A 24313-nucleotide genomic window follows, 5' to 3' on the forward strand; every position below is an offset into this window, starting at 1 on the left:
GGATGCCAGAGCATTGCTTGGTGTCTCAGATCTTTATTTCCTTCCTGTCTCAGCAAGAAGAAGTTTGCCTTCCTATCACTGATCACAGCTATACATCCATTTAATTGTGTGATTCTGCATGCTTTTGTCTGTGTTGTATATTTAGCTTCTAGCGCAGAGCTTTCCTCAGAGTAGGTGGTCAGTAGATATTTGCTAAGAGTACAGACAGATGAGCAATGTGAATTTATTAACCTCAAAGTTTTTAAAAGAGATTTGAGAATAAATATTTTTCAAAGATTGCATACGTGAATATAAAATGCTTCTCATGCTCCCCGAATCAAAGTAGGTACTTAATAAATGGTTATGTGTTTCAGGCTAAATCATTCATGAACAAATACACAAATTAAAGACTTTAAAATCTTCTCATTACTTTTTGTCTAATATTAGTGACATATCAGTGTCATGGAAGGCAAAATTTTAACACATTAGAGCAGTGTTTATCTTAGAAAATAGTAGGGAGAGTTTTTAGGGATATTGCATGCTTGGTAGTGCAGAAATTCTTTGGATTAGAAACATAAATGCTTATTTTATGAAGACATAGTCTGAAACCAAATATTCCATAAATGAATAACTTTACATTTCTAGCTAACTTACAACAGTGAAAGCCCAGATTCCTGTTATACTGCTCAGCAAAACAACTGGAAAAAGTGTTGTTTTCATGTAGTTTTGAGTCACCAACCTTATTCACTAAATCCCATGCACTTAGATTGAAAAATCAGTTTGTAGACAGAACTACCACACAGAACATTGAAACATTCTTTAATTGGTGTAGTAATATTTCAATCATAAAAATTGCCTAGAAAATTTTGTGGAGTATTGTCAGCTGGGGACTTTTACTGTCAGGACTCAGCAGCTGGGGATTAAGCCTTTCAATTCAAAAGCAGAGTCTGGGTAGTAGGGTGTGGCAAGATGGTCTGGTGTGCCTGGTGGCTGGTGGCTGATGATGAGAAGGGGGCACTCAGCCTCTAAGTCTACTCAGTGCAAACCTAAGAGAAAGTAGAGGAGGTATAACTTGGAAAGATCCAGCTGTCCAAACTCAAATAGCCATCTTCATCGTCACTCACATTCTTGTGACTGTTATCACCACATACTGTTCAGTGGCTGGGCCAGAATAGGGACTGACCTATGACCACACCTCTGGACCGTTCCTTTCCTTTCCAGTTTGTGGCCTTCTTTGCTGTGGCTTTATTTCTTTGTGAGTATAAAGGATACTCCAGTGGTCTCGTCTCTGTTGATTCTGTGATATCTCTTCTTTCTGCATTCTCCACTTCTGGGGGAAAGTATTATTTATTCAGAAACTTCTGATTCTGAGTTCCATCAGAAAATTGAAGGTATACTCCAATTAGGGTAATTCTCAGAGAGTTTACTTGGGAAAGTATTCATCATCTAAATATGAGTGGAGTGGAGGAGAAACCTCATGAGTTCATACAGGAACATGGGCTAGCGTGACTGCAGTTGTGACTCAGTCAAGCCCAAAGGGACAAGACTGGGAGGGGTTATTGGAGCCAGAAAGAAAGAGGGGTGCACGTGGAGAACGGTGGTCTTCTGTAAGGGACATGGAGAGGCTGAGACAACCTGATAGGGAGAAAACCTGGAAAAAAAGCACCCTAATCTCCTCATACTTTCCTGACTCAATTCACCTGCTAGCGGAATGCAAAGGGAACTCAGGGTTGCCATGATCCAGGTTCAGATCAAGCTCCTGGATCAGACAGCAGGGTGGGAAATGGTAGGGAGTGGATCTGGAGGATATTTCTATGGTTCTAGCCCTAACTTCTTTCCTGGGATGGAAATCTAGGGCACCCAAAATATCTGCCACTGGAAACTAACCTTATTTACAATGTTCTTGTTTCTGTTAATGGAATCTTAATTTTCAAAGTTCCCAAGGTTCACAGCACCAGTTTTCTTTGAGACCGACTCATCTCTTCTAGTAAACAGTGAATTTGTGGGCACAAGTTACACTTTACCTGCCTTTGTATCTCCCACAGCAGCGAGCAATGTTTGCAATAGCAAGTGTCTACGATATATTTGTTGAATTTTCCTGACTTAACTGGCTCCAGGTTTATTGCTAAGCAGAATAACTTTGACCCTGGAGGGGTTGATTTTAAAATTGATTGTTGTAAGCTTGCAACTCTGGGCAGATGCTAAAGGCGTCAGCTCTGGAACAGCATTAAACAGTCGATACTCAATCAGGATGGAGAGGGGAGAGGAAAGGGTGAGCAAGCCTCAGGTACTTAGTAAGTGGCTGTCAATGAAGATTTATTTCCCTGGGCTGGTTATGTAGGAGGGAAACTGCTTACTCCCTTACTATGATTATTTGTGTGGTCATCTTAGCGTTTATTAATTATTTTAAATGCCTTTATAACCAGCAATATCTCACATTGGTTGCTTCAGAGCAGTTAAAAACCATTTTTTAAATTGAAAAAAGGTGTATATATTTATAAGGCACAACATGATGTTTTGATGTATGCAGGCATTGTAAAATAGCTAAATCAAACTGAAAAAATATGCATTACCTTACTGCTTTAGTTTGGATGGTTTGACCCTTTCAAATCTCATGTTGACATCTGACCCCCAGTGTTGGAAGTGAGCCCTAATGGGAGATGTTTGGGTCATGGGAGTGAATAGCTTGTGCCCTGCTTGTGGTAATGAGTGAGTTATTCCTTTATTAGTTCCTATGAGAACTGGGTGTTAAAAAGAGCGTGGCATATTCAACCAACTCTCTCTCTACCCCTCCCCTGCTTCCTGGCTCACCATGTACTATCTGTACACACCAGGTCCCCTTTCCCTTCCAGCATGAGTGAAGGCAGCACGGAGCCCTCACAGGACAAAGATGCTGGTGCCATGCTTTGTGTACAGCTGCACAACCACAAGCCCAATAAACCTCTTCTTCCTAGTCTCGGGCATTTCTTCACATCGACATGACTGCACAAAGATACTCACATACTTGTCATCATTATATTGGGTTGAGAACACTTCAAGTCTACTCTCTTAGGAATTTTCAAATATATAATATATATTGCTGTTAACTGTAGTTTCGTAATGAATGCTAGATCTCTTGAACTTATTCCTTCTGCGTAACTGAAATTTTGCATCCTTTGACAGGCTCTGCCCTCATGGCAGCCCATCCTCCATCCAGTGTCTGTTGACCATGATTTTACTCTACCAGTGTGACTTCTTACAATTCCACGCATGAGGGCAGTCATCGGATATTTGTCTTTCCGTGCCTGGCTATCTCACTTAACACTGTGTCCTGCAGGTTCATCCGTGTTCTCACAAATGATGGGATTTCCTTCCTTGTTAAGGCTGAGTAGTCCACAGTGTATGTATACCACATCTTATTCATTAATTTATCCATTGATGGACATGTATTATTTCTACATCTTGACCATAGTAAATAATGTTGCCATAATGTGGGAGTGCAGGGACTGCACCAGCAAAATGTCGGGATATTTAGCCACATTCCTCATGTCTCCTTTCTCTCTCCCAGGTTCACAGTTTCCTCAGAACTTTCACACTGCCCAGTTGCCAGCTGACTCTTCCCTTGAGTCAATATCCTGTGCCGTAAATTGCTTTCCTATTCTCAGAGGCATAGATTCATGCAAACAGGTGAGAAAGTAATTCCACAAGGGGTGTTAATGGCCCAGAAAGCCTTAACGAGGCATTGAGTCACTGAAAAACATTGATAGGATTTATTTTATTTAATTAATTAATTAATTTGCAGTTTTTGGCTGGCGCTCTACTCCTTTAAGCCACAGGCACCACCCGATAGGATTTATTTTTGAAAACATCTTTAGACTTACAGAAAAATTGTCCAAATATTATAGACAGTTCCTATATCTCTCCCTTTCCTACAACTATTAACATCTTGCATTAGTGTGGTACATCTGTTGTAATTAATGAACTAATATTGATTCATTATTGTTAAAGGTTATACTTTTTCCAGATTTTATTAGTTTTTACCTAATGTTATTTTTCCAATTCCAGGACCCCATCAGAAATGACCACATTATATTCATGTGTCATGTGTCCCTTGGCGTCTCTTGGCTGTGATGGTTTCTCCTATTTTCCTTGTTTTGATGACCTTACACATCAAAAGTAAATTCTCAAAATGAGTTCTGGTCACATACATTATAGAATGCCTCTATATTGCAATTTTTAATATATTTTTTTTCATGATTAGACTGGGGCTTTGAATTTCTGGGAGGAAGACATCATGGGTAAAGTGTTATTTTCAAAATTTCCTTTCAAGAAGACATGCTATCAATACACCTTATGATTGTTGATGTTGACCCTAATCCCCTTGTTTATCAGATGTTTCCACTTTAACATGATCACTTTCCCCCTTCTCCATACTGTGTTCTTTGGAAGGAAGTCACTGTGGGTAGCTTATGCTTAAGGAGTTATGCTCTCCCTTGTTTAGGGTGTAATGTCTACATAATTTATTTAAAATTATTTTGCATGAGAGTTTTGTTTCTTCTGCCTCATTTATTAATTTATTAAAACATTCATTTATATGGTATGGGCTCTTAGATACTTATTTTATTGCATTATAATCCAATACTACTTTGTATTTGTTCAAGCTACTCCATTTTTGACCATTGGGACCTCTTTCGGTTGTCTACTGTGCTCCTTTGACTGATTTACCCCAGTCACTCTGTGTATGTGTTAGTGCTTCCTTTCTTTATGGAACTACATAATGTTCCATGCTCATGTTGTATATTTTCTGTCCGTAATCAGCCATTTCTCTAAGGAAGTGTGGTTCTTTTAATTAGAGAATTGTATCAGAAACCAAAATTGGGGAACCAGGTGTATCCTTTGCTATTAGGATATGTCTTCTTTTAGGGCCATGGAGCTGTCAGAACAAAGAAATATGTGTTTAGACTAACCATGTAAGTACACACGTATATAAATATTTCCATGTGTAACTATCTGAAAAATCCCATTTGTTTCAGTATTAACTTATTTTATGAATTCAGCACTGGGCTATGCATAGCATTAGGAGGAAGGAATGAAACAAAAGGGGTATGGAGTAGGTTGAGTTTTTTTATTCCACAGAAGAATGTACAGAAAGTTCTGTTAAGACAAGTTATATGACGTGAAATGTAATGTAAAATTTCTAATTTTCCATTAATGTTATCTCATGAACATTACATTGGATGTAAATACATTACATGAATAAGTCATCAACAGAGCATTTGTGTGACCATTCTTAACTTTAAAAATATTGATACAGAGCCAGATGGATTTGGAGAACATGCTGGGTGGTAGTATCTAAGGCAAAGTTGTGACATTCTAATGCTGAATCAGAATGTACTTGACAGGGGGGTAGTTGCGGTAGAGGAACCCTCATTCGCGCTGATTCTCAACCTTGGCTGCACACATGACAATCACCCAGGAGCTCTGAAAAATGGTGATGCATGGGCCCACTGCTAGGGGTGTTGCTTTGATGGGCCTGCAATGGAGTCCAACACTGGTAATACTTATGTAGAGCTCCCTTGCTTTCACATCTGTCCCCAGTAGGCTAGCTGCAGAAGGGATGGAAGCTACTCTCCAACTCAGACTTTAACCTTACAAATTCAAACTATGTAACTAATTGTATGTACCCTCATATTAATCTGAAATAATAAAAGATTTTCCCTCCCCTTTCTTTAGTTTTGGGACAGTAGAATAATAATAGTCTCTTTCTCTTAAGACAATTATATAAGAAATACATAATAATATGCCAAAGTCAAAGTGACAGTGACTGTTTGGCTTATCACTGACATAACTGTGAATAGAATGGCTCACAACTAAATGCGTAATAAAAATGAGTAACATCAGGGTGGTGCCTGTGACACAGTGAGTAGGGTGCTGGTCCCATAGACTGAGGGTGATGGGTTCAAAACCGGCCTCAGCCAAACTGCAACAACAAAAATAGCCAGGTGTTGTGATGGATGCCTGTAGTCCCAGCTACTCGGGAGGCTGAGGCAAGAGAATCGCCTAAGCCCAGGAGTCAGAGGTTGCTGTGAGCTGTGACACCACAGCAATCTACCAAGGGTGACAAAGTGAGACTTTGTCTCTAAAAAAAAAAGAAAGAGTGACATCAGTAGAAAATGACATGTGAAGGGTTGACTTACAATGCAGACATCCTGGACGAGGCATGGTCACTGCCTTCTGCTGTTTATCATCAGCCTGGAGATTTGGAAATCCAAGACCCACAGACAGAACAGATAGTGTAAGATGGTTTATAAGTCAGTGTAACCATGAATGATAAAGACAATACCCTTAACTAATGATTCATAATCATTAATCAATGGTATAGACACATAACCAGTTCTTATTCTGGATAATTTTTTATGATAACAAAGGTTTAATTTTTCAAAATACCACACAGTTCTCAGAGGGAAAACCTTCAGTTACTCATGGACATGTTAGAGACACTTAGAGTGCCTAAGACCTCAGGACTACGGTGTCACCTCCACATATGATTCAAAATAAAACGTATATTCTCAACATGATGCATAATTTATATATATGCCGAAATTAGCAGAATTTATTTCTAAATTTTCGGAGCATAAAACTCTAGGTAATTTGATGAGAATATTTCAGATTGTATATGAAACCCACACATTGTACCCCTTGATTGCACTAATGTACACAGCTATGACTTAACAATAAAAATAAATAAATTAAAAAAAAGAAAAAAAAACTCTAGGTAACATTATGATTTAGTTTTATTTCATCTTCCTTGTTGATATCCTCACGGCCTAATCTGCCTATGGGGCAGCCCCAACTCTGAGCCTATTTCAGTGGTCTCCAAGGAGGACTGTACGACATTCTTGAGTATTATGCTTGAATTTCTGGAGGGCCAGGACTGTGTTTGAATGCCCTTGTTACAATGCCTATTAACAATATTTATTGGTCAGGTGACTCAGGCCGGTAATCCCAGCACTCTGGGAGGCCAAGACAGGTGAATTGCTTGAGCTCAGGAGTTTGAGACCACCTTGAGCAAGAGCGAGACCCCAATCTCTACTAAATGCAGAAAAAAGTATCAGGGCATCATAGCTAAAGCCTGTAGTCTCAGCTACTTGGGAGGCTGAGGCAAGAAGATTGCTTGAGCCCAGGAGTTTGAGGTTGCTGTGAGCTATGACCACACAGAACTCTAGCCTAGGGCAACAAAGTGAACTTCCAAAAAAAACAAAAAACAATATTTACTGATTGAATTATATACATAGTACCATTGATTCTAAATAATTTGCTTCTGATTTTCAAGTAATAAATTATTCTTCATCTTTCAACATTTAAAAATGCCTTCCCAGGTGGTGCCTGTGGCTCAGTGAGTAGATGCCAGCCCCGTATACTGAGGGTACCGGCCCCAGCCAAGCTGCAACAAAAATTAGCCAGGCGTTGTGGCGGAGTGTGCCTCTGGAGGCTGAGGCAGGAGAATCGCCTAAGCCCAAGAACTGGAGGTTGCTGTGAGCTGTGACGCTACAGCACTCTACTGAGGGCGACAAAGTGAGACCCTGTCTCTAAAAAATAAATAAATAAAAATAAAAAATAAATAAAAATGCCTTCCCAGTAGATTTTTTGGAACCAGTTTTATTGTCACCATGTTTTGTTGTTTTGCGGTGCTGATCTTGCAGGGATGAAGCCATGATTTAATGGTACATCTTTGACTGACTGCTCACCACAGATTAATTTCTTTTAAGAGACAATGGGTGGATTTTGCTTGACAGGGAGAAGGGAGAGCATAGGATGGGCCAGAAGAGAATGTATTCATCAAGATAAATAAACATCAATTTGTGCAAGCTCTCAAAACATGCTTTCCGGAAAGGACCTTTCTGGCATTGTTCCTCTATTTGCTTTCAGTCTGTATTTTAATTTATTGAAAATTCTGCTAGCCCAAACCTGCTTCCACCCACTGGATAAACACTGCCTTTATAATGAAGAAAATTTATTGCCGACTGTGCCCTTTGAATTTCAGGCATGCTGTTCATTTTGATGCCCAGCATTAAAATTGGCTTTTAGCTTTTATTTGAATTCGTACTGTTGTACATATGTAATAATATTCTTTAAAAAATTACAATTTTGTTTTCCGAGAAAGCGACATGTAGAAGAAAAGTTGTTTTGCAAATATTTGGCATAATTTTGGCTTTTGTAAATAATTTGCTTGAATGAAAACATACTTTGTTAGTCCTGCTTCTTCATATGTTTAAATAATTATTTGTATCCAATACTTAATCTGTTTACCTGCTATCTACCCCTGAAGAGCAGAGGTTCCCCACAGCCAGACTATAGTGTTTTCACTGGCTCTCAGTAAGGTTTAACAAATAAGCATAAGGATGATTTTTTTCACAAGGCTAACTTTTTTCATTTTAAAGGAGTACTTTTATTCTGTTATTTTAGTTAAATACCCTTTCCTTCACAAAATGATAGTATGATAAAAAGTTTGGAGGAATGCCCATTTTCCATTTTTTTTTTTTTTTTTTGTTATTGTTGTTGACTTGTGTTATGTGGGTTCTCTTACCCTTGGACTTCTGATTGGGTTTGGCCAGTGGAAGGCAGCAGCTGCAGGTCTCAAGGAGGGAAGACAGAGAAGTTGGGATATATTTTTCCCTAGCTTCCTCTCTGTTAGACCCAGCTGGATCATGGTTGGAAGCTTTTACCTAAAATCATAGCTCCCATGGGCCATCCTCCCTTCCCTTTCTCCAAATTCAGGCCTGTTGTGATAAGACCTTCTTCCCCTCCCCTTTCAAGCTGGGGGTTGTGATGACTCCTCACGTTTGCTGGTTCCTGGGCTTCCTTATCCCTTGATTGTTCTGCTAGGCCTGTCCATACCTTTGTAAAGATCCCCTCTATGCAACTCTGTCTAGCCCCTCTTAGCAGTCTGATTGATATGGTATCTGATCATTGATTCAGCAGAGCATAGACATTAAATCTGCACCATACCTGTGATTCTCTTGGCCTTTCCTTGGTGGTAGCCATACAGATGCCACTATACCTGTCAGGGTTCAAGGCAGAAAGAAGAGGCTGGGGGTGGGGGGCAGCTGATTCCCATCCCCTTTAGCCAGAGAAGCAAAGGCCTTTCATTTGGTCTTAGGGTTTCCTAGTGTCAGGGGCCACACAGTACTTGTAGTGTTTTCAGGATGGTAAAGAAAATGAGAATCAACATTCACAGAGCACCTGCTATAGACTGGGCCTGTGCTGGGGGTTTACACACCTTACTGCCTCTAGATGAGGAAGAGACAGGAGGTATTTTAAGTTCCCTTTCTGTTAGATGGTGAAAGCTGAGCTGCTCTACTTAAGTCAGTGAAGGCACTTGAAAACTTTGAAAAGAATTCTCTGCCTTAGCCCCATGCCCTAGGGGGATCCCAAGACCCCTCTGCAGAACTCTAGTGTCTCTTGGAGCAGAGTTTGAAAACCACCACTTTCCACTCTGCTAGGAGCACACACAAAGCTGTCGAATAAAAACCAATTTGCAGAAATCAAATATTGGAAAAGCCTCATTGATTCACCTGGTCCCTGGTCTCTTGCTATCTTCTTCTACTTTTAATGTGACTCTTTATTTTTAACTATGAGATATACATACAAATTGTTTCAGAAATCAAGCAATAGTGAAATATTTCTGGAGAAAAACACCTACCAAAACCTGCTCCCTGAAGCAACTTTCACACTTTTAGCTTGCTTTCTGGCATTATCTCCACATTTCTAATTAATATATTTATGTTTCTATTTCTTGTTTCCTTTTTGAGAATTATCTACCAACTTTCTATTAGGGCAGATATGCGTCCAGATCTTTTAGAATCCCATCATCTCCTGCCTCATCTCTTTACGGTAATTATATTATTCATGCAATTTTTATCAAAATTAGCTTTTACCTTATGGAATCAAACAATACACTAAAATTACAATATTTTTCTTGTACCTTCCTTCCCACCTACAAATTAATGTGCGTTTCATGTTTCCATTTTCTGAGTTTTCCTTATACATAGTAATTATTCCCTGCAAACATTCCAGTGTACTTGTCACTATTTTGTAGTATATAATCATTGCACTTGTTCTTTGGTTTCTTAAAAATATCTTCCTCTTCTTTATCTTTTTTACTTTTATTTGAGCATTTGATGTGATTACATTTTCTCTTCTCTCTTAGCATATCCACATACTAGACTTTGCAATATACATTTACAACTACTCTAAGTCTACTTTCAAATAACACTACACCACTTTATGGGTAGTACAGGTTATCTTCTAACCGAGTCCTCCCTCTCATACCTTGAAAGGCGAATATTGCTGCCATTTATTTTACTTATTCATGTGCCATATAATCCAATACATGATTGTTATTATTACCTTGAACAAAAATAGTTGTCTGTAGATCAGGGGAAAATAAGAAAAATAAAGATTTTTATTTTACCTTTCTTTATTCCTTCTCTGACCCTCTTCCTTTCTTTATGTTGATCTGTATTTGTAACGTATATCATTTTCCTTCTCTTTGAAGAATTTGTGTTATTTGTGCATTTTTGAAGACAGATCTACCAATAGCAGATTGCCATAGTTGTCTTTGAGAAAATCTATTGCTTCTGGATATGGAATTTAAGACTTTTTTTTTTTCCCCCTTCTAATATTTTAAATATTTCATTCTACTTTCTTTTTACTTGCATGGTTTCTGATGAGAAGTGCAATGTAATTTTTATCTATACTCTTTCATAAGTAATATTTTTTTTTCCTGTCTTCTTTCAAGATTTTTTCCTTTGATTTTGGTTTGCTGCAGTTTGAACATGATTCATAGGCATAGATATTTTGGGGGAGGAAGTACTTATTCTGCTTGGTGTTCTATGAATTTTATGAATTTGTGGTTTGGTTTATGTCATAAATTTTAGAAAATTCTCAGCCATTATTACGTGAAATATTTCTTCTGCTTTTTCTCTGTTTCTTGTTTTTCCTGCTATTGTGTAGGTTATACCTTTCTGTTTTGTGTAGGTTATACCTTTTCTAACTGTCCCACAGTTCTTGAATATTATTTTTCATCTTTTTATATTTTTTCTTGCATTTCAGTTTCGGAAGTTTCTGTTAACATAGCTTTAAGCTCACTTATTCCTTTCTTGGCCATGTCTAGTCAACTAAGGCTATGAGTACAAGAATGGCCATCAAAGCCATTCTTCATTTCTGTCATAGTGTTTGAGATTTCTAGCATTTCCTTTTGATTCTTTATGGAGTTTTCATCTCTCTGCTTATGTTGCCCGTCTGTGCTCAGACATTGTCTACTTATTCCATTAACTATATGAATCATAGTTATTTTGAATTCCTGGTCTGATACTTTTATATCATGCCATATATGAGTCTGGTTTTGATGCTAGCTTTATCTTTTCAGATTGTGCTTTTTATTGCATTTTACTGTGACTTGCAATTTTTTGTTGAAAACTGGACATGATTGTAGGAGCTGATAGACTTTTAGTGTGAGGGTTTATACTTATCTGGATAGGAGTTAGGATGTGTTTATTGTGTGTTGTAGGTGTGGATATCAAAAGCTTCCATTTCTTCTAGTGTCCTTATTTTTGTCTCCTCTTTTGTTTTGGGTTTCCCTAGGGACTCCTTTTTATGTAGAGTCTGAGCTTTAAAGTTCTTTTTGCCATGATCCACTATTGTAAGAGTCTGATTGATGTTGAGTAAGGTGCGGGAGAGGGGAAAGCATACTATATCCCTATATTCTCAGGTTTCGGTGAGTCTGTGCCTCTGGGCTATGACCTTCCAAAGTGCTTATCATCTTTCCCCATTCTCTTTAGGTGAGATATAAAGGCTATGTGAGTTTTTTTTTTTTTTCTGTTCTTCACCATGAGAATCTGGTGGGACTCCTGGAGGTAAAATCCATGTAAGTATGGGGCCCTCCAAGACTGGGCCCCTAGGAATTTTAAAGTCTCATGATAGTCCACATTTAACCCTCAGAAACTTGTTGACATTGCTATTTAAGTATTCACGTGGTTGCAGATTCCAGCAACTTCTGCTTTAGATAAGCATATCTATATTCTCTATATTCACCTATCTAGCCAGGACATACCTATTATTAATGCTCATGATAACCTCCAGATCTTGGACAAATTCTGATGCCCAAATGTTCATGCCTTTTCCCAGTCAGGTGTGCCTGTGTCGAAAGCTGTTCTGCTGAGGGTGATGGCCTAGCCTATGAGCCATTTATCACCTGATATCTGCCTATTGATACAGCTACCCACCCAAGTTTTCTCCACTCCCAGCCAGCCCCTGCCCGGCCAAATTATAGATAAACTTGACTGTGCTGTACTTTCCAAGACTTCCATGCACATAGTATTCTCTCTAACTTACATGTCCTGCCCTATTTTGTTTGCCTTGCAAGTTTTACTCAACTATCAAAACTTTACCCAAGCAGTACTGTTTTTTCCCTGTTTTTGCTGATGACTTTCCTGCTCTTACTCTCAGGCTGAGGTTGATTATGTCTTTTGTTCCCTGAATCATCTTACATTTATCTCTAATACATAGCACTTATTATATCTTAATATTTTTTATTGTTATGTTTCAACTTTGAGAGTAGTAGCTTTTTATCTTTGAATCCTAGTGCTTAGAAGAGTCCTCACCACAGAATAAACAGTCAGGATATGTTTGTTGAAAGTACGCAGGATATATTTCATCCATTCTCCTGCTATTTCTGGGTAAATGAAAGTCTGAAACATTTCAGGCTCTTTGCATTTCTCTTGGGGAGTTCTAGGAAGGGAGAAATTATGATCCTCACCAGAAATTATTTACTTTCAGTTGATGACTTATTCCTAATCTGCTAAAATCTCTCATGCTGTAGTGTAAATGTTTTCTCTGATTCAACAAAGCTTCTCATAAATATTTCTATGCTAATATCTACATCTATGCCTATATATAATATTTTAACTCCAGTAAGTTCCCTCTTGTTCACATTTTCCTCCTTCTTTGCCATTCTTTTCTGGAAGTTATCAAATAGCATTGTTAAAATGAGGGCACATTTTAACTCTTTTGGAAAAATGGCTGTGTGCAACACTGGGCTCAATCCTCTCAGATTTATGAAGGGTAAGGGGATTACCTAGTCTTTCCACTGAAGTAGACACTAGTGGATGGCACTTTTTCCTGAGTAAATACTCCATTTGAGTGCACAGAGAGAGGACCTTGTCTCAGCAGAAAGCTAATGGCTGCATTATGCCTGTGTGTCATTGCCTTTGACTTAATTTAAGCCAAAGGTGCTTACTACTGTACATCTAAAAGGCAGCTTGTTCCAGCCCTGAGTCATGGTGAAATTGGAGTCCTGTGCCTATCAGCATATCATTCATGTACCCTAAAAGCTCATATAGTTTGTTAGAGAATACTTTAGGGAAGTTCTCTCTTAAAAAACCAACAATATGACAACTGCCCAGAAGGCCACTATCTTAAAAAAAAAAACAATAATATGACAACCTCCTGGAAAACAGAAGAAACAAAGAAAAAAAAAAAAGAAAAGAAAAATAATCCCCTCCAACCAAAGAAAACTTCCTGAATAGAGATTCTATTTTATATATTCTATTTATTTTTAAAAAATTAAAATTATATTCAAAAGGGGAAGCATGAATATATAGATACTAACTAAAGCAGAGTTCACAAACTCAGATGCCTTCAGATGACAGTTGTGTGACTTAAATGGGCAAGGTCCCAAGGAGTAAGGCTAGAAAGGGTGGGCTGATACACAAACTGGGAAGTGTGTGTCTTACCTAGAGGCATTCAAACTTTGAAAAACACCTTGGGGGTACTGCACATAGTCCAGGAGTTTGTCATTTACAAATTAAGATGACGCTATCAAATCAGGCATGTGATCATAACTATTACCTGGAGTCTGAGAAAAAAGCAGGAATCCCACAATATGTGAAAAAATAATTTCCATGCCATATATCTGATAAAGGCTAATAACTATAATCTAAAAAGAACTCAAGCAAATCAGCAAGAAATAAGTCAAGCAACACCAAAGTGGGCAAAAGATATGAATAGAAGCTTTTCAAATGAAGATAGTCCAATGTTCGACAAACACATAAAAATATGCTCAACATTTCTAATCATCAGGGAAATGCCAATGAAGACCACAATGTGATATCACCTATCTCCAGTGAGAATGGCTCTTACTGAAAAGTCCCAAATGACAGATGCTGGTGTGGATGCAGAGAGAAAGGAACACTACTTCACTGTTGGTAGAACTGCAAACTGGTATAGCCTCTATGGAAAGTAGTATGGAGATACCTCAAAGAACTAAAAATAGACCTACCTTTTGAGTCAGCAATCTCACTAGTAGGTATTTTCCAAAAGAAAAAAAAGACATTTCTTAAAAGACTTGTGTACTTGGATATGTATAATAGCACAATTCACAATTGCAAAGATGTGGAAAAATCTCAACTGCTCAAAACATAGGAATGGATTAATAAAATGAAGTATAGGTATACCATAGAGTACTATTCAGCCATAAAAAGAAACGATGATCTAGTATCTTTTGATGGAACTCGAGACCATTCTTCTAAGTGATGCATCACAAGAACAGAAAAAATAAATATCACATGTACTCTGTACTAAATTAGAACTAGTCAATCAACACTTTAGGACATATGTGGAAGCAAAACTCAATAAAAATCAAGTAGGTGGGAGTGGGAAGGAGGAGTGGGGCAAATCCACACCTAATTGGTGGAATGCACATATTCTGGGTGAAGACCACACTTGCAACCTAACTTAAAATGTACAAATACGAGTTGTGTAACCCATAGGTGTGTACCCCTATAACATTCTGAAATAAATTAAAAGACATTCCAGGTTTTTTCCCAAATCTTCTAAACCAGAATCTTTAGGAAAGAATTCTGAAAATCTATCTATCTATCTATCTATCTATCTATCTATCTATCTATCTATCTATCATTTATGTATCTATTATCCAGGTCATACTTACAATCAGGGAATTTCAGGATACTCAAATACAATGTATAGCCTACTGCTCTCTAGCCAAGTGCAGAGCTATGGCCTGGGGAAGGGTGGAGGTGGAACAATGGATTTGCTAGGATGAGCACTGGAAGATGGGAGTGAGATAAGGAAGGTCATGCTGAGTGGAGAGATATGCATTCTGTGAATGGCTTAAAGATAATCAAGGAATGTGATTAAGGTTATGGTGATATCTTGTAGTGGGTTTATAAAGTTTTCCATATTCACAGGAATTAATTTGAGATATTTGAAACTTGATGAATGAAACTGCCTTTAAAATGCATTTTGTTCCTATAGGAAATCTATACTTGGAATGAAGAAATAGAGGCTTCTCCTGATAGACCTACTGTATTTGCATGCCTTGGTTGTCATTAGAGCCATTTGCCATTTTTCTGGATCAAAAGATTCCAAAAGTTGCCTAAGTTTTATTTTCTCATTTCTAAATGTCATTGGCAATAAATTACTTGATCTTGCCAATGTCTGAGGCAAAATAAAATTCCATCATGAAAAACTGATGGTTTTCTCTGTGCCTTATTAAAGTATCATGTAGGTGTTAAGACAAAGATTACAAAATGCCCTTACTACAATTTGGCTTATCAAAGATGAAATGATTGTCAAGCTATAGTCACATGTCACTTTCATTGCAGAAAAACAAAATAAGCTCATGATAAATCAAGGAATAATCAAACAAATACAGTATGGCAAATTAAAATATTAAAAATCCTCCCTTTATAAATTTCATAGATATAGTACATAAACACAGATATTGGCTGACCAAGACTGACAAGTTTAATGTTTATTTATGTTTTTTAGTGACTTAGGACAATGTTTATTTATTATCTCATAATTTCTATAGGTCTGAGCATGGAATAGCTGGATTCTCTGCTTAGAGCCTTACAAAGCTGAAATCAAGGTGTTGGCAGAATTTCTTTTTGCAGTAGGTCTTTGGTCTTGGAGATTTGAAGAATGAACCCACAGCTCACAGATCAGTGGTAAGATAGGATTTATTAGATAGAAAGAAATATAGACAGAATAAAAAGCACCAGAGCTTCTGGCGGGCAGAAAGGCCCAAAGGAGAAGTCCTGAATAGATCTTTTCTCTAAGGGTTATATATTGTTTTGTCTTGAGAATTACATTTGGCCAGGACATAGCAGACTTCAATGTTGATGAAGGTATTAACAAATGAACGCAGTCCCTCCAGCTCAAGATAAGAGCCAGGGCTTCCACTTCAGAAGAGGCCCAGTTTATATGAAATTAGCTAGCCCTAGGAAATTTACATGAAATTGCCCAGGCCTAGGAAACTGGGATCCCTGTTCAGCTCTGAATGGGGGAACCCTGTATCAAAGGTAATAACCACGATCATTCTTATCTGAAGCCTAGGGTTCTCTTCCAGACATTCAGTTCCTTCTTGTAAAACTGAGGCCTTTAGCTGTAGAGACTGTCTCTCTCTCTCTCTATAGGCAGTTCACAAGATAGGTGTAGGCGTATGCTTCTTTAAGGTTGCATTCTGTTGCTTTAAATATCTAATTCCCAGAAGTCCTACCCCTCTACCCCTTTAAAAATAAATTTTATCGAGTTCTTTCACAATGGCTTCCTGCGCCCAGCTTGGTGACTCAGTCTGGGGCCCATGACGATGCCCAGAGTTCTCCACACTCCTGCTCAGGCTCTCCCCAAGGCAGTTCAACTGAGTGCCAAGTTCAAGAACACCGAAACAGTTCACAGATCTCAGGCTCCAATGTTTAGACCAGATACAACTCACCTGCATCCACAGCACCGTCGACTCTTGCATCAGAGACAGCAACAGAACTGTAATCAGCATCGGAATCTCAATGGTGCAGGAGGTAGAGGAAGTCACCGGAGCAGTCAACAGGATCATCTCCGAAAGGATCCATATGCCAATCTCATGTTGCAGCGTGAAAAGGACTGGGTCTCTAAAATCCAGATGATGCAACTGCAAAGCACTGATCCCTATCTGGATGATTTTTATTACCAGAATTACTTTGAAAAACTGGAGAAATTGTCAGCTGCTGAAGAAATGCAAGGTGATGGCCCTAAAAAGGAGCGCACTAAGGCCCTCAGGTGGCCAAACTGGAGCATGCCTATAAGCCAGTGTAGTTTGAGGGCTCTTTGGGAAAGCTCACTGTCTCTAGTGTGAATAATCCCTGAAAAATGATTGATGCTGTTGTGACATCTCGGAGTGAGGATGATGAGACAAAAGAAAAACAGGCTCGAGACAAGAGAAGAAAAACCCTTGTCATAATTGAGAAAACCTTTAGTTTACTCCTTGATGTAGAGGATTATGAAAGGCGTTATCTCCTAAGTCTAGAAGAAGAGCGACCTGCCTTGATGGAGGAGAGAAAGCACAAAATTCGTAGCATGTATGACAACTTAAGGGGGAAATTGCCTGGACAAGAGAGGCCAAGTGATGACCACTTTGTACAGATCATGTGTATCCAAAAAGGGAAGAGAATGGTTGCCCGTATTCTTCCTTTCTTCTCCACAGAGCAAGCAGCTGACATTCTCATGACAACAGCCAGGAACCTCCCTTTCCTTATCAAGAAGGATGCACAAGATGAGGTGCTGCCATGCTTACTGAGTCCCTTCTCTCTTCTCCTCTTCATCTTCCATCAGTGACTGTCACCAGCCTTCTGCAACAGCTAATGAACCTACCTCAAAGTGCAGCTGCACCAGCACCCTCCAATCCTCACCTCACTGCTGTGCTCCAGAATAAGTTTGGCCTGTCACTGCTCCTCATCCTCCTGAGCCATGGAGAAGACCTACAGAGTTCAGACTCTGCCACAGAATCAGTGCAAAATAATCAGTGGACAGAGGTGATGTTCATGGCAACCCGAGAACTTATACGGATTCCCCAAGCAGCCCTGGCCAAGCCAATCTCTATACCCACAAACCTAGTATCCCTCTTTTCTCGCTATGTTGACCGGCAGAAACTGAACTTGCTGGAGACAAAACTGCAGTAAGTTTGGAACAGGAGAATTCCACATCTCACTAAAGTTGGCACTTTAGAAGTTATGATTGGGAGGGTGCAGGGGGAGGGGAAATAAAACTGAATTTAATGGAAAAAATAAATTTTATCATGTTTACTTAAGATATACAACACGACAATTATGGGACACATGTAGATCGTTAAAAGGTTACTGTACTCAAGTGAATCCATCATCTCACATAGTTACCTATTTTTCTTTTGTGGCAAGAGCAACTAAAATCTATTCATCCCACACACAGTATAATTTTATTACCTATAGTCCTCGTGTTGAACCTTAGAACTCTAAATTTGTTTGTCTTATGTATCTGCTGCTTTGTATCCTCTGACTATATTTCCCCATTTCCTTGCCCACCCTCAAGTCCCTAGTGACTGTGGTTTTGTTATCTATCTCTGTATATTTGAATTGTTTTTTTTTTCAGGTTTACATATAAATAAAGTCATGTAATATTTTTATTTATGTAAGCTTGCACCCTTTTAAAGAACTCAAATCAGGCCCATGAATGATACATGATAATCTCCCCTTTTTATTAACTTATTAATAACTTTATTAACTTATTAAAAGTTAATAAAACTGATCAAGCATCTTAATTACATCTGCAAAATCACTTCTCCTTTGTAATATTTTTCACCTTTTTCATGCTAAAAGGGAAACATAAAATTCACTATCTTAACTCTTTTCAGGTATTGAGTTCAGTGGCAATAAGTGTATTCATAATGATATACCATTGTTACCATTATCCATCTTTATAACTGTTTTCACCTCCTAAAGCTGAAACTTTATACCCACAAAGCAAGAACTCTTCATTTCCTTTCTGCCAGTCTTAGGCGATCATTGTTCTACTGTCTACATTATGACTATTCATCCAAGTGGGATCATACAGTATTTGTGTTTTTTGGTACTTATTTATTTCACTTAGCACCGTGTCCTCAAGATTCATTTATGTTGTGGCATATATCACTATTTCCTTCTTTCTAAGGTCAAAAGCATTTCATTACATGTACATACCTTGTTTTGCTTATCTGTTCATCCACTGATATCCACTGATGAGAACTTGTATTGTTTCCACCTTTTAGCTATTGTGAATAATGTTGCTATGAACACTGATGTAAAAATAACTCTTCAAGATCCTGTTTGCAATTCTTTTGGGTCTGCACTCAAAAATGCAGTTGGTGGATTATATGGCAGATCTATTTCAATTTCTTAAGGAACCACCATATATGTTCCACTGTACCATTTTACATTCCCAGCAACAGTACATTAGAGTTCCATTTTCTCCACTCTTCACCCCAACAGAAGAGTTTAATATCTTGTTTGATAAAAATATAAATAATTACTGGATAGTAGAAATAGAATTAGAGAGATCCAAGCTCAGGTTTCTTATTACTAAATACTCTCAATAATTTTTATAACAATATAGTTATCAGTGTGATTTATGTTTTGATTAATTGATTATAAGAGCTGCTGTTCTCGCGTGTTAAGTACACGTCACTTATTGTGCTGGTTACTTTGAGATTTCTATTTTTTCCTGGCAACCTTCAGGGAAGGTGTTACTGTTGTAAAATGCTTCCATTTTATAGAGAAGATCTGTGACTCAGAAGGGGAGAGCCAGAGTTTATAATAAAGTCAGCCTGACTTCCAAGCTTATATTTTCTGCCAACTAACAAAATCAGCAAGCAATTTTTTGATTGCCTACTGTGATCATAGTACCATGCCAAGTGCAAAGGAATAAAATAAGACCCTGGGAATATGAATGTAAGTGATGACAAATAAGCCAAAGTAGTATACAAAAGCTACACACAAATGGTAAGGGCAATAATGGATAAGAAAAGTCCGCAAATGGCGTTATCACTGAGGAGTAAGAATAGACTTCATTGGCCCAGTCTGGAGGGAGAAGGAGGATTTAGACATGTGAAAATAGAAGAGGGTGGCATGAAGCTCTGATGTCGTGTTTGTGGATTAACTTGACTTTAGGGGGAGTATATTTTTCCTTTTGGAGGAGGTGAGTGGGGAGACCCCTGTGGCAGTTATTCTTATAGCCTTCCTGCTATGTCCATGTCACAGGGTGATCTTGAGAACCTGGAACCATGAAAGCAGAAAAACAGAGGTTGTGAAAACATAAAATGATAAGCCTCATATACTTTACCTCATCTTGTGTAGAAAACATATTATAGCAGAGACAGCTATGCTTAGTTAATGGCTATAAATGAAGAACCTCGGAGAAAGAGGGACTGTTGACACAGGTGCTTTGGGTGGACAAGCATGCTGGCAGCCATCACTTATAATTAGATGCAAACAATATTAGTGAGTACTTGCATACCTGTCACTAAAAAGGCTAATGTGTTTGAGTTTAATGAATTGTATTCCGTCCTTATAAAATCATGTGTCTCTCTAAGTCTGTAATCAGAGCAGAGCTTTCCTATAACAGTGAAAGATATTTTTTGTTGACTAGTTCTCTGATTTGTTGATTACAATCTCTAGAGTAGAAAGTTTGTCATAATAGACTGTATTTACTAGAATGCTGTTATATAAAAGTGTTTTCAGTTAAGGTTTTAAGATAGGTTTTGTTTAACTTATCAACTATACTATGTATTAATTTAGTAGGGCAGTAGTAGCTTTCATAAACTCAACCTGTATAAAAACTATGAAAATTTTCTTAAAAATAGCAGAAGGTATATTTCCTTCTTGAAAATCAATTCACAATTAAATACTAAGGTGCCCTCCAGAATGACTTTAAACTACAGCTCAGAATGTGTTGTCCGAGTGGAATGGATTCCAAAGACCTAGGAAGGTGAATGAACAGGGTATGTGACACCCAGGACATCCTCTGAGAGGTACCTTCCTGCATGTGGTGACTCACGTTACCTGGACATTTGGGTAAAAGTTGGGTAAATGAACTGACTTTTGGGTTCTTGCCCTGACTGCCTAGCTCATCAATATGGGGCTTTAAATAAGCCTTTCACTATATTGAAAGGATTTCTAAGACTTGGTGAGTATCGTTTCTTCATTATTTTGTTCTATTTTCTTGGGACCAGAAATAATAATGCATTAAATATTTGCTGGTGGTTGTCTTCAGTTTAAGATTAACCATTGCCATGAAACTGACTAGACCTAACTGGCACTTCCAGAGCATGAGATCACCATTCTGATACCATGCTCTTAACCGACTGCTTTCATATCTACGTCACAGTTCCAAGAAATGCTGCAATTGTTTCTCCAGACTCTGCATGATTTCTGATTCCTCAGGCAGCAATATTATTAGTTCCTACTTATTTTAAAAGAATATGGGCCAAAAGATTTGGAAAATATGAATACTTTTATTCTCAAAAGCCATGTCCATGGCTTGGAAACTTTTCTTGGAGAAAAGATTGGGAAGTAATGTACTGAAGGCAAGGAAAAGAAAATATGCCTATCCCTAATGCTATAAGTCACGTGGAGACCATCCTCCACCCGCTGACTGTGGTCAGTCCTGTCTGCTGTTCTCTTCTGCTTCCAGTACCTCTTTCTGCCAAAAGCTCTCCTCTTGGGGCTATTTCATTCTCTTTTATGCCACATAATAGCTGATAAACAGGACACCCCATAGCCTTGCTCACACTCTGGTGGAACTAGCAACAGAAATAAATGCAAGGGATTTGAACCCTTGCTTTCTTATTTTTTGAAGATGGCTGACAGTGAAGGGCTCCACTGTTTAAACTGGACTGGCTACTCAGGTAACCACTTGCCTATTTTCCCCTTTACTACATTGAGCAGATGTTCAACAGAATTAAGTGACTAACTAAACAATAATGACCAGGTCAACAGGTGACCCATTTATTATACCCATTTGTCCCTTAAAAAGTATTTTTTATTATAACCAGTGAATTATTGAAAATTGGTTGGCAAACAGTTTGCTTTGAAGATCTTAATGTTTTTTCTAGAGATTCACTCAAGATATAGAAACTAGTTTGAAATGCAGGTCATCGGCACCCACATTTTTTAAATACACTTCATTATCCATCACCTCTTATCAACTTTTTGAAGTCCAATCATATCATCTTTTCCCTATATTTGTTCCCACATAATGTCTGTGTCTTCCTCCCACTCTTACCCAGCTCCAAAGTTCTGTTGTGTGATCTATTATTACTATCTAGATCTGTTCTTTGTCACTTTGGTGATGGGGCAACAAGACTTTTGGGCAATCATTATATAAAATAGGAGATCTCACATTCTTATGACTTAGCCTAATTAAGAGGCTCTTTCTTTTGTGCAATCAGTGGAGTTGCTTGTAGCCTAGAGGGTTCATTGCAATTGAGGGAATCATGAAAAAGAGTCAGATATGTTTAATTTTGTTCCTAGGCATGCTACCATAGTCAAATGCTCATAGTGATTTTTTTTTCCACTAGGTCTCCTAAGAATTGTCAGAATATCTATACATTCTGAGAAAAAGTTCCAGCTGTATTTGGGCCAATATTAAAGACAGAGTTTACTGTACTAGAATCTCATAGTCACCCCACGAAGTTTATAACTTACCATGAAGCTTCACAATCAAATGCTTAGCAGTGATGTGTTGGAATTTATTGGTGAGACAATATGATAAAAGCGAAGAGGATAGTAAGAAAGAGTGGGTGCAGGGTTTGGCAGAAAGCTATTTACTAAGGGTGGACAGGTACATGGTAGGGTTGGAAGAGGGCTTGGCTAATATCAGAGGTTCAATTAGGCAAGTAAGATATAGTTATCAAGGAGATTGGATTCCTAGCAGTAGTTTAGGCCAGCATTTAGCACTCTATACCTGAGTCAAAGAGGCAAAAGTGATACAGGTTTCCCCCACTCAGGGATGGACAGGGACCCTCCCTATTTTCTAGGCCTGGGTGAGCTCAGAAATCAGATTCCCATCTCTAGGCACAAACAGGCCACCCCTTTCGGGACCACATCCTCTAGGCTCCAGTAAGGTCAGGAACAAACCAGCCAGTTCTGGGCATTTCTTCTTGGAGTAGGGAGCACTCACCCTTCCTTACCTGAGGCAAAAATTGTAAGGACCCCATTCTATGCTAATTTTAGGATTATTTTCAGCTTGCAGACCTCTGGACAATTGTGACATATTTCCCCCAAGACCCCCTGCCCACAGGATAAAAAAGGGAGCATTTAAAGCCCCTGGACTGAAGACCTGGGGGCTTCCCACTGGGATTCTCCCCTTTGCTGCCAGAGGCTCTATTGCTCCTCTTCTGCTTGCCCTCTTTTGCTTATAATGCTTATCCATCCTTCTCCATATCGATAAACTCTATCCTGTCACTTATCTGCATGGTCTGAAGTTTCATTCTTCAACCCCCTAGACCAAGGACTCGGCTTAGAGAGAAATTCCAGCAACAAAAGGACTGTGGCAATGGGAAATATGTATAGAGGCCTAATGTGTGTGGGAGTTTTACACAAATAATTCATAATGCAGATAGTGTACTCATAGATAACTGAGACTTGCCTCTAGAGAGAAGAAAGTTAAAAAGGCATGTTATATAGATGGTGTTTTATGTTTGCTGAGTCTGTACTTTGACCTAGGGTCTAAGATGTTTTCATCAGAAGTAAATCACTCCTGACATTTCATTCTTAGTCACCACTGTGAAATCTCATTCTATGTTCTTGAAAAATCTTTGGTTTGGCAAATAAAAATTGGCAGTTACTATCTGTAAAAGTGCATTCTCTTGAGGTAAAGTGGACGGCATCATTTAATATATGCTCAGTTCTCACAGAAGAGTTGTGAAGATTAGTGAAGTAATTCAAAATACTCTTTGATAGCATATTGTAGAAAAGACTTCTTAGAAAAATATTATCCTGTCTGGCTTTTGGCGATAGGAACATAATGTTTCTTAAACAAATTAGAATCTGCCTGTCTATCTAATCTTTCTCCACATAGAAGAAAGTCTTTCAAATGTATTTGACTTTGACCTAGTGCAAGAAATGTATTTTATATCACACATATGTCTGTGCAAGTGCATGCCACACACACAAACATATACTGCATACTGGCTTGGCACCTGTAGCACAGTGGTTATGGCGCTGGCCACATGCACCAAGGGTGGTGGGTTTAAACCTGGCCCAGGCTAGCTAAACAACAATGATAACTGCAAAAAAAAAAAAAAAAAGAAAAATAATAAAATAAAATAAAAAGCATATACTGCAAATGCAACTCTGCTATGTTCTATTAGTTAAGGAAGCTCAGAAGGAAAAGCATCTGACTAAATGCCAACAAGTTGGTTTTGTGTCTTTCTGGTAGCAACCTGTAGCTTGAAAAACACTATTAGTACATTTTCTAAATACATAGATAAACATTAAAAAACTTGATG

At 38.3% G+C, this 24313-nt stretch overlaps 1 pseudogene across 1 annotated transcript; it reads left to right on the forward strand.

Annotated features, from left to right (window-relative positions):
- The first annotated feature begins 16822 nt into the window (after positions 1-16822).
- LOC128586148 (protein PAT1 homolog 1-like) lies at positions 16823-17984 on the forward strand (annotated as a pseudogene). Its single transcript, XR_008380191.1, has one exon. The product of XR_008380191.1 is annotated as a protein PAT1 homolog 1-like (transcript).
- The last annotated feature ends 6329 nt before the right edge of the window (positions 17985-24313 follow it).

The sequence above is a fragment of the Nycticebus coucang genome, chromosome 5, assembly GCF_027406575.1.
Source record: "Nycticebus coucang isolate mNycCou1 chromosome 5, mNycCou1.pri, whole genome shotgun sequence".
Classification (NCBI taxonomy): domain Eukaryota; kingdom Metazoa; phylum Chordata; class Mammalia; order Primates; family Lorisidae; genus Nycticebus; species Nycticebus coucang.